Source organism: Nomia melanderi, chromosome 2, assembly GCF_051020985.1.
Source record: "Nomia melanderi isolate GNS246 chromosome 2, iyNomMela1, whole genome shotgun sequence".
NCBI classification, from domain to species: domain Eukaryota; kingdom Metazoa; phylum Arthropoda; class Insecta; order Hymenoptera; family Halictidae; genus Nomia; species Nomia melanderi.
In genome coordinates this window covers 16738112-16754019 of record NC_135000.1, presented here as the reverse complement: position 1 = coordinate 16754019, position 15908 = coordinate 16738112, and the positions used below count along the sequence as shown (strand labels likewise).

The window sequence follows — 15908 nt, the reverse complement described above, 5'->3', positions numbered from 1 at the left end:
TATTTAGACTTATTTGTGACACTGTTTCAAAGAATGCTATTTATAAAGTAGCTATTCCAAAACCGGAATACAAAAGCTGAAATTGAAATTTAATAAGACGTTTACTTTATTCCGAATTTACTAACAAACTTCAAGAAATAAACAAATTTTTGTTTAAATCCACATATCTCTATGCCTCAGTTCTTAATCGGTAGTTTAACGACCAAAACGTCGAAACCTATCTCCCTGTATTATACAGCAGACTTCTCTACAGTAAAATTTTACTGTCGTTGCTCACATGCTTCCTGATTCATTATTCTTTTTAAAAGGCGATTCGATTGGGATTTCACAATTTAAGTGTCCAATAAATGAGCCACTTAGAATTTTCCCCTGAAACTTCTAACGCCAGGGAACCACTATTACTCAAACTTAAAGTGGCGCATTAATTTTTATCGCGTTGAAAAGAAGAAAAAAAGGACGCAAAGTGGAAGGAACTCTTATTTCTACCACCGTGGTAGTAAAATGCATACAATTTAACAGTGCAGGAGCACTGGCAAATGCTTCTTCCCATCGGCTGTTCAGTAAAATCCTGTTGCGTCGTATCGAAGAAATATATTAGCATGAACGGAGAACATAAAATTCATATTCCCCTTTTATTTTCTGTTCCAGGTGAGTAAAGGAGCGCGGGCGCGAGGCAATTTGCAATTACGGGAAGAAAAGAGGCGTGCGTGATTACGTCGGTGAAACTGGATTTCCGGATGAATTAATAATACAGCCAGCTATAAAATCCGGCTAGGCGTTGTGTCAGGTGTTCATCCAGTACATTAGCGAAATTATCGTTCGGCCGGTAAGGAACTTTGCGTTCGTTCGGTCGTTCGTTCGTTCGTACCTCGTCGTAGACGTTCAGTTTCGCAAGCGACCGGTGCGTGAACGGGTATTGCCTTGGTGTCTCGATGAAAAATACTTCTTCTTTCGCGGCGTTGTTTCGCAAAAGAGAAAGACGCCGTTCGGACGCGTGAACTTTTGCGAGAAGACGAAAGAAGAAATTACACGCAGGCGAAATGTCGCGATGAATAAATAGAGAAACACGGGGAAGTGAATGTCTGCGAGCTCCTACGAGCTGATAGAGATAGAGATACGCTGGAAAAGAGAGAGGGACCGAAGGATTGGGTGTGATCGAGAAAAGTATCCCCTCGGAGCAGAAATTCCTTTTACGATCGTGCGGTTTTGTGTCGACATAGGGAGAATACAATCGATGATTATGATCAGAAATGATGGCTCGAGTGTCGCCGTCCGGCACGCCGGAAGACAATCGTGGAAAACGTGAGCTGTCCATTGGGTTTAATTCCAGCGAATCACTAACGATATTTAAATACGATTGCGTCGAACGAAATGGAATTTAAAGTCTGTCGGACTGTAATAAGTAATTGTATTCATTTAATTCTTTGTTTTCGAAATTGTATTCTACTGTTTATTACTTATTTATTACTGCTCGGGAGTTTTCGGGACAGTTGAAATAAGTACAATTCTAATACACAATAGAACACAAATGTCTATGATAGCATTTTAAATTATATCAGATTAAATTCAATTTAATTAAAGTAGCCCTTGTATGAAGTTCACGTAATTGCAAGCATAAATGATTAATTCGTATTACCAACCTGAATACATTTTTGAAGGAGAATATTTTTTCACAAATAGTGATTTCACAAATGTACTGAAATAATATTTTTATATACAATATAATTTTTTAGTCTGTATCGTGAAATCCAATTTCATAGCTAATAAAAGAGTAATTAATATGAAATCAATCAAACATAATTACTTACATAAACCTACATTTTTAGCAATCATACATACGGACTCGAACATTATATCGTTTAGTCAGTTTCTGGAATCAATATTCCACCGTACTATCATTTGAATTATTAACACTAGAACTATCGAGCATTTAGTACGATTGATATGATATTTTCATAAAAATCGTGGCAATAGATTACTTTCAGTTTCTTCGGATATCGTTGTAGTATTCAAGTGAAAGTGTTTATTTTCAAAATCATTTCAAATATTCGATGCTTTTAAGGTATCAATCATTACGTAACAAGGAAACCGAAACCACTCATTATAACTGTTATGGTAGTTCTAATGTTAAAAAAAAGAATCAGTACCTTTTCATCTTGCATGTAACCCCTTGCCTTATAATTTATTTCTCAACCATGATGGATACAACTACTTTCCCACTAACACCTTCGCTGCCATAGCGATCCCATGGGAGCTTCGAATTGACTTGAAAACAGTTATAATTCATGACACAAATGACGTCGAATAAAATTGTTCAATAGCGTAAATAACTAGACACGTAAAATACTGATATTTTTTGTGACAGTCAACGTCTTAATAATTTATTAAACAAAAAGAAAAATTCTATGTACATTCTACGTCTATGTTTGCTCTAAAGTATAATAATTAATAACAGACGAGTAATGTTTCGTTTAAATTCACAAGAATTGAGTAATATTCATGCTTATTAAATTCTGTTTAAAATCTTCACCGTGAGTCTGACACGTCGTTATAAGGCAAGGGGTTAATTGATCAAACGAGATTGCCTCTCTTCTGTTGTACCGGCGATAAGAAAGCTTCAGATTGAAATCAGATTTCGGCCAAAGGACAAGACATCTATCGACAGATACACGGCCGATCGATCTACTTATTTATTTTATCTATAATGAATATGTAATTTGTAACGTTTCTTATTGTTATTCTCCTAGGAGTATGCAAATGGATTTTACGTAATTACACCATATACTTTAAAAATAATCATAAATTAGCCCTTTTTATTTATTTGGAATTATTTGTGACATTGTTTCAAAGAATGATATTCATAGAATAACTATTCTAAAATCGGAATATAAAACCTTTAATTAAAATTATTACATGGCAAAGGGTTAATTGATCAAATGATATTGCCTCTCTTCGGTCGTACCGGCGATAAGAAAGTTTCAGATTGAAATCAGATTTCGCCTAAAGGACAAGGCCTCCACCGACAGATACACGGCCGATCGATCCGATGTTATCTATCCGAGGACACGTGTATGCACTTTTATTCGCGGCGGCTGCACGCGCATGCAACTTACTCCATATGGCAGACAGGCCCCGAACCACAAAGGCATTCCTATCGGCGTATTGTGATCTCGACGATTTCTCTGGATCCACCGGTGAGGATCCGTGCTCCGTGACCATTGCCGCCTGTCCTTGAACTCGTCCTCAACAAGGCCCGAACCGCTGAACCTGCTTTCCTTCATGTCCTCGCCTCCTGCACTTCCACCTCCTGTTTTCCTTACGCCTCCTTCGCGTCTTATCTTTACGCTCGTTTGCATTTAAATAGGCGCACGGGGGCTATGCACTCCTTCGTAACAGCAGGTAACAAATAATCGCGTGATATCGATTATCGGAAAATGAGATAACACGACGTCTCCCGAACAGTGTTTTTCTCTTGTTTCAACCCTTACAGCTTATTCTGTATCTACGTTTTCTCTGAAGGTTAACGATCGACAATAGGCAAGTAATATTTAATTTATATTTAAACAAAATAAATAACACTCAGATTTCGCAAATTCAGTTAAAAATTTTCGTCCCGAATTTGACACGATATTGTAGGTCAAGAGGTTAACGTATTAATTACTATTAATTGAAGGGTAAATAATAGATTGTGAAAGTGAAATAGAAATGGGAATAAGAAGAAACTTAAATACATCCATTAGAAAGTTCAAATTGTATAAGACATTTTTAAATACAGGATGCATTAACGTACACGTGAATCAAGAAATTCATTATACCTCCAGAAATACAATTATTAAAAGAAGGGAGTGGATCTAGATCGAAGCGAGGAAAATCAACGAAATATTATTTATGTAACAGGAAGAAGTTTTTGAACAACTGGAATACTTGTTTTTGATGAATGTTGGTTGCCCCGCGTTTCTTCCGCCTCGCGTACACACTTGTAACCATATGTTACGATTATAATAATAAATATGAGTCTCGTTAACCGGCAATTAACCACGGGCTCTTCATGTACGATGCTTCAACGAATCCGGTACTGCTTTCAAAGGTGTTTTCCTGTCGCCACACGATTTCACCGATTTCGTGATTACCACACATACGGAACCTCTGTTCTAGAACGTTTAGTTTGAATGGCCGATCACACTCTGCAGATTCCAGAATGATCGCCTTATTCCGGGAAACATGAGTCTACAGGAACCGCAATTGAATTGCGCATTTCCCATAATTTAAACGGTTCGATTTATTTCCTTGTTCTTGTTGTAATTCTTTTTTTGTTGTATGTGTGAATAAGTTTCCCCTTTATTTTCACTCGCAATTTCATTACTGTACATGTTTTTCTAATCTGAATATCATACATACTCAAAGCGTACCTATTAGTTTGTTGTAAAAATGACAATTCTCGGTTAAAATGTATTAGGAACTAATTTAATTGAATGGCACGTAATTAATGTACTAAAGAGATATTAACAGAATAAATGAACATGAACAGCTCATTTCGTTATATTAATATGTAATGAATTACTAGTCTATTAGTCAAGTCTTTAATAAGACTACTTATTTATAATATGCTAACATATATAATTTTCACTTTGTTGAAAGAAACATGAAGCTTCATCAATAATTCACATATCAATTGGTTAAATATTTAATGTAATGATGATTGATGATTAATGATTGATGATTGAACGAGGAAAATATATACCTTCTTAAACTAATGATAGATGAAACACTTGAAGTAAACAAATTGGCTAAAGTTAGTAGCGATCAATAAAGGAGATACCTCCACAAACTTAGTCCAATTTTCCAGGGATTAGTGTTCACAAAGTTATAATCTTGTTTGAACTTGTCTCCATTAGACACATACTTCATCCAATTCTCCTTGCTTTCAATACATAGAAAATATTTCCAAACAAGTTGCGTAATCCGAATATCAAATAAAATGTTTATAAATTAAATTTAAATTTACATCCACTCGCACGTATCATTCATCAGGCGTAGTTTAACACTAAAACTACCGAGCATTTAATACGATTAATATGTAATCCCTATAAAAATTGTAACAACAGATTATTTCCAGTCTCTTCAGACATTCATTATAGTATTCAAGTGAAACTATCTATTTTCAAGATCAGTTTGAATATTCAATGCTTTTAAGATATCAATAATTGCAAAACAAAAAATCGGTACGTGGTAATGTGGCTTTACTATATATCATTTCGTCTTATCGCAAACGCTACATGTTCAACAAATAAAAATTAAACAATATCCAACTTGTTCGTAATTAATGTCCCTCATCAGAAAATATCATCCAAGTCTTTACAACGAATAAATTATCAACATCGATTTATTTGCAAATGAAGTTCTGCGCAAGAAAATATCGCTCTACATTTATAATGTATTTTTCATGTAGATTCATCCCTGTAAATGTATTCCTCGACCAAAAAGAAACATACCCTATGGATTAGCGTTTACGATGCGATCTCCGATTTGTCGCGAGTAAATCCGCGAAGAGCCACCGCGATCCCACCCCATGACTCGATTAAACGCTAACGAACACACTGTTAAGCCCGGCTGCATCATTCGTACGTTGAATTACACGGTACGGTGAAATGGAATTTTCAATGGCCTTCATTAATAATCTAGAATCCGGACAAGGAGGGCGGAGAGGGACAAGATCGAGGAGAAAGGAGAGGAGGTCGTAGAAAGGGAAAGAAAGAAACACGGGGCGAAGAAGAAATCGCTGTAAGAGTACGCGTGCGCGGTAATATCCGCTGCGCTCGAATAAATAACCATCCGCGTGAAACTAAGGCCACCTTCACATGATAATACACAGGAACATCGATTAACACTAAAACTACCAGACGGCTCAAATTAACACATTTTAGAATTTTTAGTTTGCAAGTATTTAAATTATGGCAAAGCGTTTACGAAAAGTTGTCAAATAAATTTGTGTATTTATACAGATACAGCAATAAGGGACCCATCGAATCTTGAGAAATATATTGTTCTAACTTCCACAAAAACGTAGAAATAAGTCACTCCAATTGTTTGGTAGTTTTAGTGTTAGTTGAGTTAATGTTTTCACAATATGGTCGATCAGAGTTTTCATTACTTGCAGATATGTATATGCTCTACTTTGTTATCCAGAGTTCCAGTACTTTTTTGCGATAAAATATTTGAAAATGGAATTATATAAAGCTTAATATTAAATATTAAATTATATAATTCTGTATGTGTTAAATTACGTGGCCACTGGTAGTGGCTATTGGAGTACACAGGGTTAATGAAAAACCAAAGCAGAACAAACAAGAATTACATGTTTACCTGAAAAAATAAAGAATTCGTCGTTGAAAGAATTTGTATTATTTTAAGCTTTAAGATGACGCGTGTACTCGTTAATCGCAGTTAACTGGTTAATTCTTCCAGAGGACAATAAATGTTCCAGTTTAACCAGAACTTTGTTTAACTTTCACGAAAATAAAAGTTCGCTGTGTACGCATAAATGTACGGAACAAGAGTTTCAGTTAATATATTGTATTTTATAACAGTGCTCCCGGAACAGAAAGGATGATAATCATAAAATTACAGTTATCTCATAACTAATTGAAAATTTTAATAGTTTCGTTTGACCTCCGGTCGCGATGTATCGCCGTGTGAAAGCGGTCTAACCGATCTGGTTGTGCAGACGCACGTTCGCGCTGCGATACGAGCGTCGCCGGCGCGTCGACGGCGGGAAAAGGAGAGAAAAAAATCGAGCGGGGAATTTCTGTGCCGGCAAGGACGACGATAAATCATAAAATATCTGTAAACGGAGCCCCGTGTGCAACCGAAGGGCTCGGCCACCTCTCTCTTTCTTTGCTCTTTTATATAATATCGACGGCACAACACGAGCGGTCGTATGTCGAACCTAACTATGTATTACGGTGAACACATGTACGTATGGGTGTACCCGGGAACGGGGCAAGATGCAACGATGTTGCAGGGCGCTACCGGATGCGCCGCTTGCACGTTACTCGATCAAAGGTCAGCCACTGGGTGCATCGGAACAATGCGCTCAGCGACGCGCCGTTGATCGAGTTATTTTCTGCCGATTAGGAGCTGCGGAAGTGTTGCCTTTAATGATTATAGCAGCCTGAGTAGTATGTGTTTAATGTTTTATATTATTATTATTGTTGTTGTTGTTATTAATAGACGGAAAATGAGTTTAAGAATATGATGGTATATTTAAATATTGATACAGTGTGCCATAGCAATGAAGTATCGTTTCGAATAATTAGAATTTGAATGATTTTCTTTTGATTGTCTTAGATTATTATTATTAAAATCCCGTTAGAATCCCGTTCAAATTAATTTTAGTATTTCAGTTTATTTAATAAATATGTTGCAGAGTTGTTTATGTAATTGTTAAAGTCTTATTACGAGATTATGTTCTTTTTATTCTTATATCAAGCATATGCTCTGGAAGTATTATGTATTAACAAAAAAATGTGTCTTTATTCCCTTTTTCTAGATACTATAAGGTTGAAGAATAATAGTGTACATATGTATATGAAAAAATCGTGCGGTTAGGCATAAATGTAGGTTGTTTCATTAATTAAATATAAAAATGTACTTTTTTATTCCTTTTTTTATGAATACCAGAATTGTGCGGAAAGAGAGCATAAGGTAAAAGAAGAATAGTATAGATACGTACACGAAAAAAGTGTGCAGTTAGACATAAATGTAGGTTGCTCCATTAATTTCGTCTTCGATCTGAATAGAAGTTGAATAAAAGAACTACGGAGGTTTCTACACGACGCAGTGATCGACGGACAGAAACTGCGAGCCAGACAGGTGTTTAAACGTAGCCGAGTCAGGTTCAGAACCTGGCAACTGGTCATTAACAGGTTTCACGAGCAAGGATGTAGCTAGACAAGGAACAGTTTTTTTTCTATTTCAGTCTTTTCTGGTGAAAAAAAGAAATTGACTCGTTTCGTTGTGGCAACCAGAAGTTACTACTCGTACCGCTCGCTTCCGACATTGTGGAACAGAAATTTCATGTTTGTATCAGGAAGAACGAAATGATTGTAGATTGTTGTAATTTTGCTTTTTCAACGATTCAGATCAATATTGGCGATTTACGTAACGTATAAGTAATACTTTAAAGTGGTTTACCCTGATTCTTGTTCTTAGAAGGCGAATACGTATTTAAACTGAGCTCCCAACAAATAAACTTTGTACTGCCTATTGAATTTCTGGAAATATATACTACACCACTAATAACAGCAATTTATTTTTACGGAGGAAAATCTAAGAACCTAATCTACGTACCTAATCTACGTAATATCAACTGAAAATTGTGAAAATTCTACACTGAATTCGATAAATATTAATATTATTCATACCAATTCGAAAAAAACAATATAAAGAAACTATTAACAGTAAAACAAATCCTGCAAGTTCAATCAAGAATTCATCTATTTACTCACCCAACATTCACAAAAAAGTTTACAGTCCGTCCAATAAATATCTCCAAACTTCAAACCGTAGTCAACGCGCGGCTAGAAGAAGTCCTATAAAAGAAGCGTTTCCCAAGCACGAAGCTCCATAAATATCGAAATCCGACTCGCGGAGCCGCTGAAACGTCGGAAATATTAACATTCTCTCCGCACTGTCCTCACTAAATCATCAAGGAATATTTCACCACATCCGACTAGTTAGACCGTGGCCGAAAAAAAGGAAGAAAAGAGGCGGAAAAAGAAGCAATGCGCGACGCGTCCCGAACTGGTTCAGCAACGAGCGATCAACACTTGAGGCCAGGACACACCGTCTACAAGAAAACTGTGTCGGCCAAGCGGGAGCGTCCTGCGGCGCGCGTCGAAACGAGTTTTCAGGCTGATCGCTGGGAAAGATGCGCTATCCTAGGACCCTACCACCCTAGGACCCTCACGGATGCAACACGGAGCCTGCTACTCGGAATCGGCGAAGGACAGCGTGTCCGGTAGCCGTTGGAAACGTGACCGGAAAGTCGCGGAGGTTGCGCCGGGTCCTGAGGAAAATAAGGCACGAGCCTCGGGGTAGCTAACAAAACGGCTAATGGCCGCCCCGTGAGAAGCGAACCATTCGAGATTGAGGCAAGAAATGATTTATAAGACACCGGTGTTTCATTCGATAGTCTGTAAACGACGCTCTACACGTGGACAGGATCGTTGCACCCTGCAGGACGAGCACCAGAAGCGATGCCGGGTAATTGCTGTGCTATTTAGCAAACGCAATAACGATGTTAGTTAATTGTTACTCTCCTCCTCGTTGTTTTGTAAGTGACGGTTGGAGCTGGGCGATTTGGGTTAATTGTTTTATGGTTTTGTTCGGGGCTGTGAATGGAATTTTAGGTATACGGGTTTTAAACTGTTTGGTAATTGGAAAGTGGATGTTGAACTGTATTCAATATTTTTGTCTAGTTAAATATTATTTTTATTGAGAATTATCAATTATTACTTGTTTATTTAAAATATGTTTATAGACCGAGATAGTAATACAATTTTCATAGTTTAAATAAATTTTCTAATAACAGTGTAATATATTCTTGAAGCGGTTGGAAAGGTTTTATCTGCGACTATTCAGTTAAAAATAACCGTTTTATAGTTGTTGGCAAGAATGATATTTGAATTGTTAGAAATATTTGGTATAATTTTAGAAAGTTCGAATTGTTCGGGGATTAGAATTTTCGCAGCTCTAATTTAATTCGAGGGAAGCTCGAGTAGGGTATCAGACGCTATTCAACACGAGCGTAATAAACCGAGTCTCCGGAGTTGTAGGTAAATAATTTATATCCCGAATGTTTCACCAGCTGTGCTTTTATTAAACCTCTCAGTGCCAGCAGCGTCAAATGCAATTGTTTTGTAAAATATCTTGAAGCTTAGTCACGATGGCGTTACACGTAAATATAGTCAAAGCTATTATTGGTGCTATGCGTAATGATCATTAAATTAATTCGAAGCATAAATTCTTTCTTTGGGACCGTGTATTTATATATGCACACATGGGATTGTCAGCTGAGGTTCGAAGAACAAAAATAGATCTATGTAGACGGAAGCTGAGCGATAACCTCGACAACTGTTTTAAGAAACAGACGGACAGATCTACCACGTGCTTGTACTTTGTGAAACTAACTGCGCGAGCCCGGTTGGACGCATGCCTTTTATAGAATAGACAAGTTGGTGGTAGCGATTGTCCTTTCTGGTTTGAGTCATGTCGAAAATTCGATGTGAACTCTCTCAGATGACTCATCTGGTGAGAATAAGTACGATTAAGGAATGCTTTTAACAACATATTAATGTTATAGGTAATATATAAAGGTTAAATTAATTAAAATTATATTTGAGCGTTATTAAATTAAAATCAAATTTAAATACAGAAATAAGTAGATTTTATTTGTAGATTAGATAGTTTTACTTAATACTGTAGTACAGTAATGGTAACTGTTTTTATTGTGAAGTATATGTTAATATACGATACAAAGTAATCGACGGTAAGAAGAGTAAAAGACGCAGTCTGGCAAAGACGCTGATAATATAGCTTATTTTATCTACCTATTCTGAGAATTAATACTTTTTTGACATTTCCTTTCTGTATCATCATCTATCATTATTTTCGTTGAAACGTTTCAAAGAAAAATTTCTACACACCATTGAAAATAAAAATTTTGATCATAAAACAAGACTCTATGTAAGTACAATAGAAATTTGCTTACAAAATTATTTAATGGATCAGATATGACAGTTCTATGCTTTCTACGCAATAGTTCGTTATCTCTCTGTAACTTTATAATCCGATTACGTCAATCCGATTTTTCATAGCCACCTTTATTCTACTTACCAGAAACAGTAAATAACTTAATAACATAAAGCGCTAAGGTCGTCTTGCACTGTAAGAACAAAGATAATAACAAGAAAACCACGAACGGACCAATAATAATTACTCCGGACTATTGTCTCCGCAATATAATTTCCAATTTCCGCGAAACGATCGGAGGGATTCGATGAAAACGTATAAAGCGAGGTGCACGAATAGCGTTCGCAATGACCGACAAACGAATGCAGCTGGTGCACCGAACCGCGTCAGAAAGAGGGCCCTCATAACAGATCGGGGGACTCGTTTTCTCCCTCGTTGGCAATCTTTTTTTTCCCTCTCTCTCTCTTTCTCTCCTCGTCGTCTCTTCGTCAATTTATCGGGCGCTCCTGTAAACGACCTTGCCAGAGTGGAAGGACGATCGAAACGACTCCCGGAATGCATCCGCTCGTGACCTTCTTCTCGGATGCACCGGTACCGAGGCGCTGATGCATACATGCACCTGCAACGGGTTTCGGCGTAACCGGTCGTAGACTTTAGGACTTTCACCTGATATCGGCGTACAACGATCCACGGTAAGAGCAAAACGACCGCCTCTTAACGGAACGATAATGTCGGATCACTGTGCCGCGCCGTTCGGTTCATCCTCGGGATTCCTGGAACGTTGACGTCGACGGAATTAGCATCGCGGATTAGCTGTCCGTGGCGAATCTAACGTGTAACCCATTGAACGAGGACTGATAGCAATGTTTATATTACGTGCAAAAAAAGTAAATGACACTGGAGAAGCTGATTTTCATGTAATTATTTCGAAGGAGGACGCCTGCATAACGACAATGCGGTTTCTATTTGCATAAATACACTTACCGGGAATGTTTGGACTTCGACTTTCTCTCTTTTGAATGTTGAACGTTCGCGTAAATTGTCTGGGGTGTTGAGATTGTTGGAATTGTGACTCAATGAGTGCTTCTTTAGCTTTGATTTAACCAGTTAACTGCATTTGACGTGTACACGCGTTATCTGAAAGCTTGAAATTATACTAATTCTTTCAACGATGAATTCTTTATTTTTTCCAGATAAGCGTATAATTTTTCTTTGTTTTGATTTGGTTTTTCATAAAAATATACTCCAGATGCATTCATCCTGCATTTGACGAGTACACACTTCATTTTTTCATTTTATTGCGTGCAAAACGGGAGGTTTTTCAAACTGAATTCCACAGTTAACAGGTTAAAATACATTTTGGGAAATATGATTTATTGGTTTATCTTATAACTTACTGTATAATAACTTACGAGTATATTACGAGGAATTTCATTAGGAGTTTGAGTATATTCGCATAAATAATGCATAAAAGGAGTTTCTTAATGAATTAGAAATGATAGAAAATCTAAATAATATGGATTATATTGTTTCATGATAAAAATTCATTAGTGAATTTTTCACTGATGGGCCTAAAATAATACTCAACATAATACTTTAAAAAGCGTTACATTTTACATTTTTACGTCATAATAAACTAACTAATAAGGTACAAAATAAAGTATGTACGTATTACACTTTGAATAGATAAACTTTCCCAAGGTTCCTTTGTAAAATTCAATTTTACAATAATGTCTCCTCGCTGCTTTTACCGGCAACTTCGCCGTCTATAATTCGATACCTTATACGCGTAGCCGACAGTTGGATTTTCTCCTAATACGGTTCCCCACAGTTAGAATCGTCCCGTGAACGCGCACTCACTCCCACTGTCAATATGTCCGTCGAGACAAGAAAAGATCTAGTTTCTCCACGTTCGACAGGAAAAAGGGAAAAATTCAAGGAAGGAAAGCGAAGCCATTTTGTACAAATATTGGATTCTCACGTAACATTTTCTTTTTTCCAAGCAGCTCCTAACTAGGTAAATACCTTGAACAAATGGATCGACGAAGATATTTTTACCTAGTTAACAGCTCGTGACAGAAATAGGCACGACTCTTGTTTCCTTTTCGTTGGAATTTACATGATGAATTGGAGGCATTCTTCGGTTTCCATGGTGTAGCGAGATACGGATCTAGTATATCACGAAACGTGTCATGATACGGCTGATCATGAAACACTGTAATCCAGTAATAAGAGACACTTAAGCTTCGATCATGATAATACGTGAATTGTTCGTATCTTTCCAGCTGATAAATGTTGGCTTACGGTATCATTAATATTTCATCGGTTATTTTCAAAATACCACCAGTATCATTTTGCATACAATATATCTTACTCATAATGATTGATTCTTTGCTAATGACTGTGTTCCGTATTCCCTGGCGGCGCGTTTTGTGCAGTTGTAACATATGCACATGATTAAAACGCAGTACTGTGGATTTTGTGATGAAGTTTCGATACAACTGACTAGACACTTTATTTCATTTTATTGTTAGTATATTGTTAGTATATTCATTGTAACATTTTTCATTTACTTGCGTCTGTATTAAATGCTGTTTAAAACACGTTGTTTATTATTACTTGTTTTCTTTGTCTTCTATCACAAAAAATATATATTTCAAATGTTTTAGTACTCATTACAAAATTTTCAATACAAAACACAAAGCATATAGTACACAAATAATTAAAATAATTCTTTCTATATTTGACACTGCTTCTCGTTCACTTTACTTTGCATAAATATGAATACAATAATTCATACCGTTTCCTTTAAACTGTATGAACTATGAATGCCGCGATGGAATAAAAACAATAAGCATTGTTCAATTGTAAATGTTTGAAACATTCATGCATATTATCCATGCAATTAATAATAAATATTCCTTCTAACAATAAACGTTGTATTTCGATGACGCCATGCTATTTTGACGCAAAAGGCATGAAGCTTTGAAAACTTTTGAAATAAACTTCCAATAAAACGAGTCTGTTTGGATCGACTGTTTTGTTTATCGCTGGTCCGAAGATTTAGACATCCTGGAATCACAGTTTACGATCCTGATCGATGGAATTCGCGGCATGGCAACGCATCTCTTTCGATTATTTTGCTTTCCAAATATAATGAAGAACGCCGGTTTCCAAATTTTCTGAATTTCGCGTTCGTATTCCAGTCCTACGGTCTTGCCAGGCCGGTTTATTTTCAAAACACTCGTCGGCAATAGTAACTGTCTGTGTTACTGTTTAGTGAGACAGCAGTGGTGTTTCGAAGAATTCGAAAACTTCGGAATTTCTACGTGTCTGGCCGCAAAGGCAACGGATTCGCAGCTGTCACGGTCAGCGTTTACGGTAGGTCAGCATTGCCCTCTTACTTACCAACTTGCTCAACCGTATCAGCCGGAGAATCATTTGATTCGTTCTAACTGTTAGATCCTAAATCATTCATAAAAATCTTGTGTTTAACAAGTTAATTGCCATGGCAGTCTTTAGAGAGCGCTATCAGAATCTTGTATTCTATTTATACCTATGCGTATATATAAACCTTAAGAAATTAACGTGTTAACTGTGGAATTTGGTTTGAGAAATCTCTCGTCTCGCGCGCAATAAAATCAAAAAATGAAATGTGTACTCGTCAAACGCAAGTTGAATACACTTAGGGATATTTTAATGAAAAACCAAAGTAAAATAAAGAAGAATTACATATTTATCTGAAAAAATAAAGAATTTATCGTTAAATGAAATTTGTATGATTTCAAGCTTTAAGATGACGTGTATACACGTCAAACGCAGTTAACTGGTAACCATATATAAAGATAATACATAATTATTGATTTCTTATCAATATTCATTTATTAATTGTAAATGAAATAAACAAATTTCTTTGACCCTACCATCTTTTTTTAAATATTTTCTTGTGGTACTTAACGTGTTAATCTCTTGATTACCGCGTCATAAATTTTAATCACTAACAACAATTTCCAATGTTCTTTGTGCAAAATTTAAAAAACATCTCTGGTAGTCAAGATAATGAAAGTTTTGATTTTAAATTCTGGAAAAACGTAACAATATCTTTTTCTGCTGAAAATTTTTGCTTAAAAAACGTATTTTCGAGGCTTTTATCTGGAAAAGTGTTAAAAAATGAAGAAACGATAAACAATCGGATTAGTGATACTGTTATTTGAACATAACATTTCGTGAATATAAGGTTAAAGAATATTTGTAACATATTCACACATTTAAAATTCTAAAATTCTTTTCAAATTGGAATTAACGACACAATTGCATTTTTAGTCTTAATGATCTCAGTAAATAGCATGGGGTCACAGATAATTAAAGAAAATTCATAATCTGCAGAAAATCTATCTTTTCTAAAATCTATTAGACGAGTCTCTTACACAATTTAACTTCCAAAATCCAAAAATTCATCTGATTTCAATAAACTACAATTTTTTCTCTTTCATTTAAAAGAAACTAGTTGCAAGTTAAAATTCACATCCTCACGAATTCCAAGAAATTATCGTTTCCCTTACACCTACCAAAGTCTTCGATTTCCAGTAAATCTTAATACTCAAACACGTCCGTTGCCTCTTCCTCGAATTCGTCAGATGAAAACGATCAATCGCCTGTCGTTTACACTTTCTCCTAGGATCGGCAATTTTCTAAGGAATCAAGCCAGACGATAGACGAGCGGGATCGATAAACAGAAAAGCAATTCGCCGATTGTCCTGCGGCGAACGTTTGATTTTGGCCCGGAAATTCCGCGTGGTTGGTCTCGCACCATAATCAAAAGGACCAACCGTTGCAGCAGCTGATGGGTCACGGTACGAAAATAGGCGGTCCATGGTTATTTCGGGTTCCTTTATTCCACTGTGTCGGTGCTGCCACCGAGATCGTTACCGAGCTTCGGTTAGACGAAGATTTGTTGTTTCTCGCCTACACGCGAGAGTTTTCACGGAAGGCCGCTTTGAAAGGCTTCAATCGCCAGCATAAAATGCGGTGGCCGCGCGTCTTCAAAGCTCGACCCATTTCCCGCTGGAATTTCCAGCTAGCGGGAAACTTAACTCCTTTGCTGCGAAACGTATCTACTCATCCGATTAATTGAAACCCTCAAGGATCGGTTACAC

At 36.5% G+C, this 15908-nt stretch overlaps 1 protein-coding gene and 1 long non-coding RNA gene across 6 annotated transcripts in view; both read left to right on the top strand.

The window, feature by feature from the left end:
- The window catches only part of smash (smallish), a 201797-nt gene that overhangs the window by 64498 nt on the left and 121391 nt on the right, over positions 1-15908 (top strand). The window contains exon 2 of one of the 5 annotated variants that reach the window (XM_076365263.1): positions 14033-14133. The exons of the other annotated variants lie outside the window; for them this stretch is intronic. The gene's annotated coding sequence lies outside the window, so the exon portion shown is untranslated. The remainder of the gene's footprint in view (positions 1-14032; positions 14134-15908) is intronic. 5 annotated transcript variants of the gene reach the window in all.
- LOC143174283 (uncharacterized) overlaps positions 1-15908 on the top strand; it is a 111633-nt gene that overhangs the window by 59517 nt on the left and 36208 nt on the right. The gene's annotated exons all lie outside the window — the stretch shown is intronic.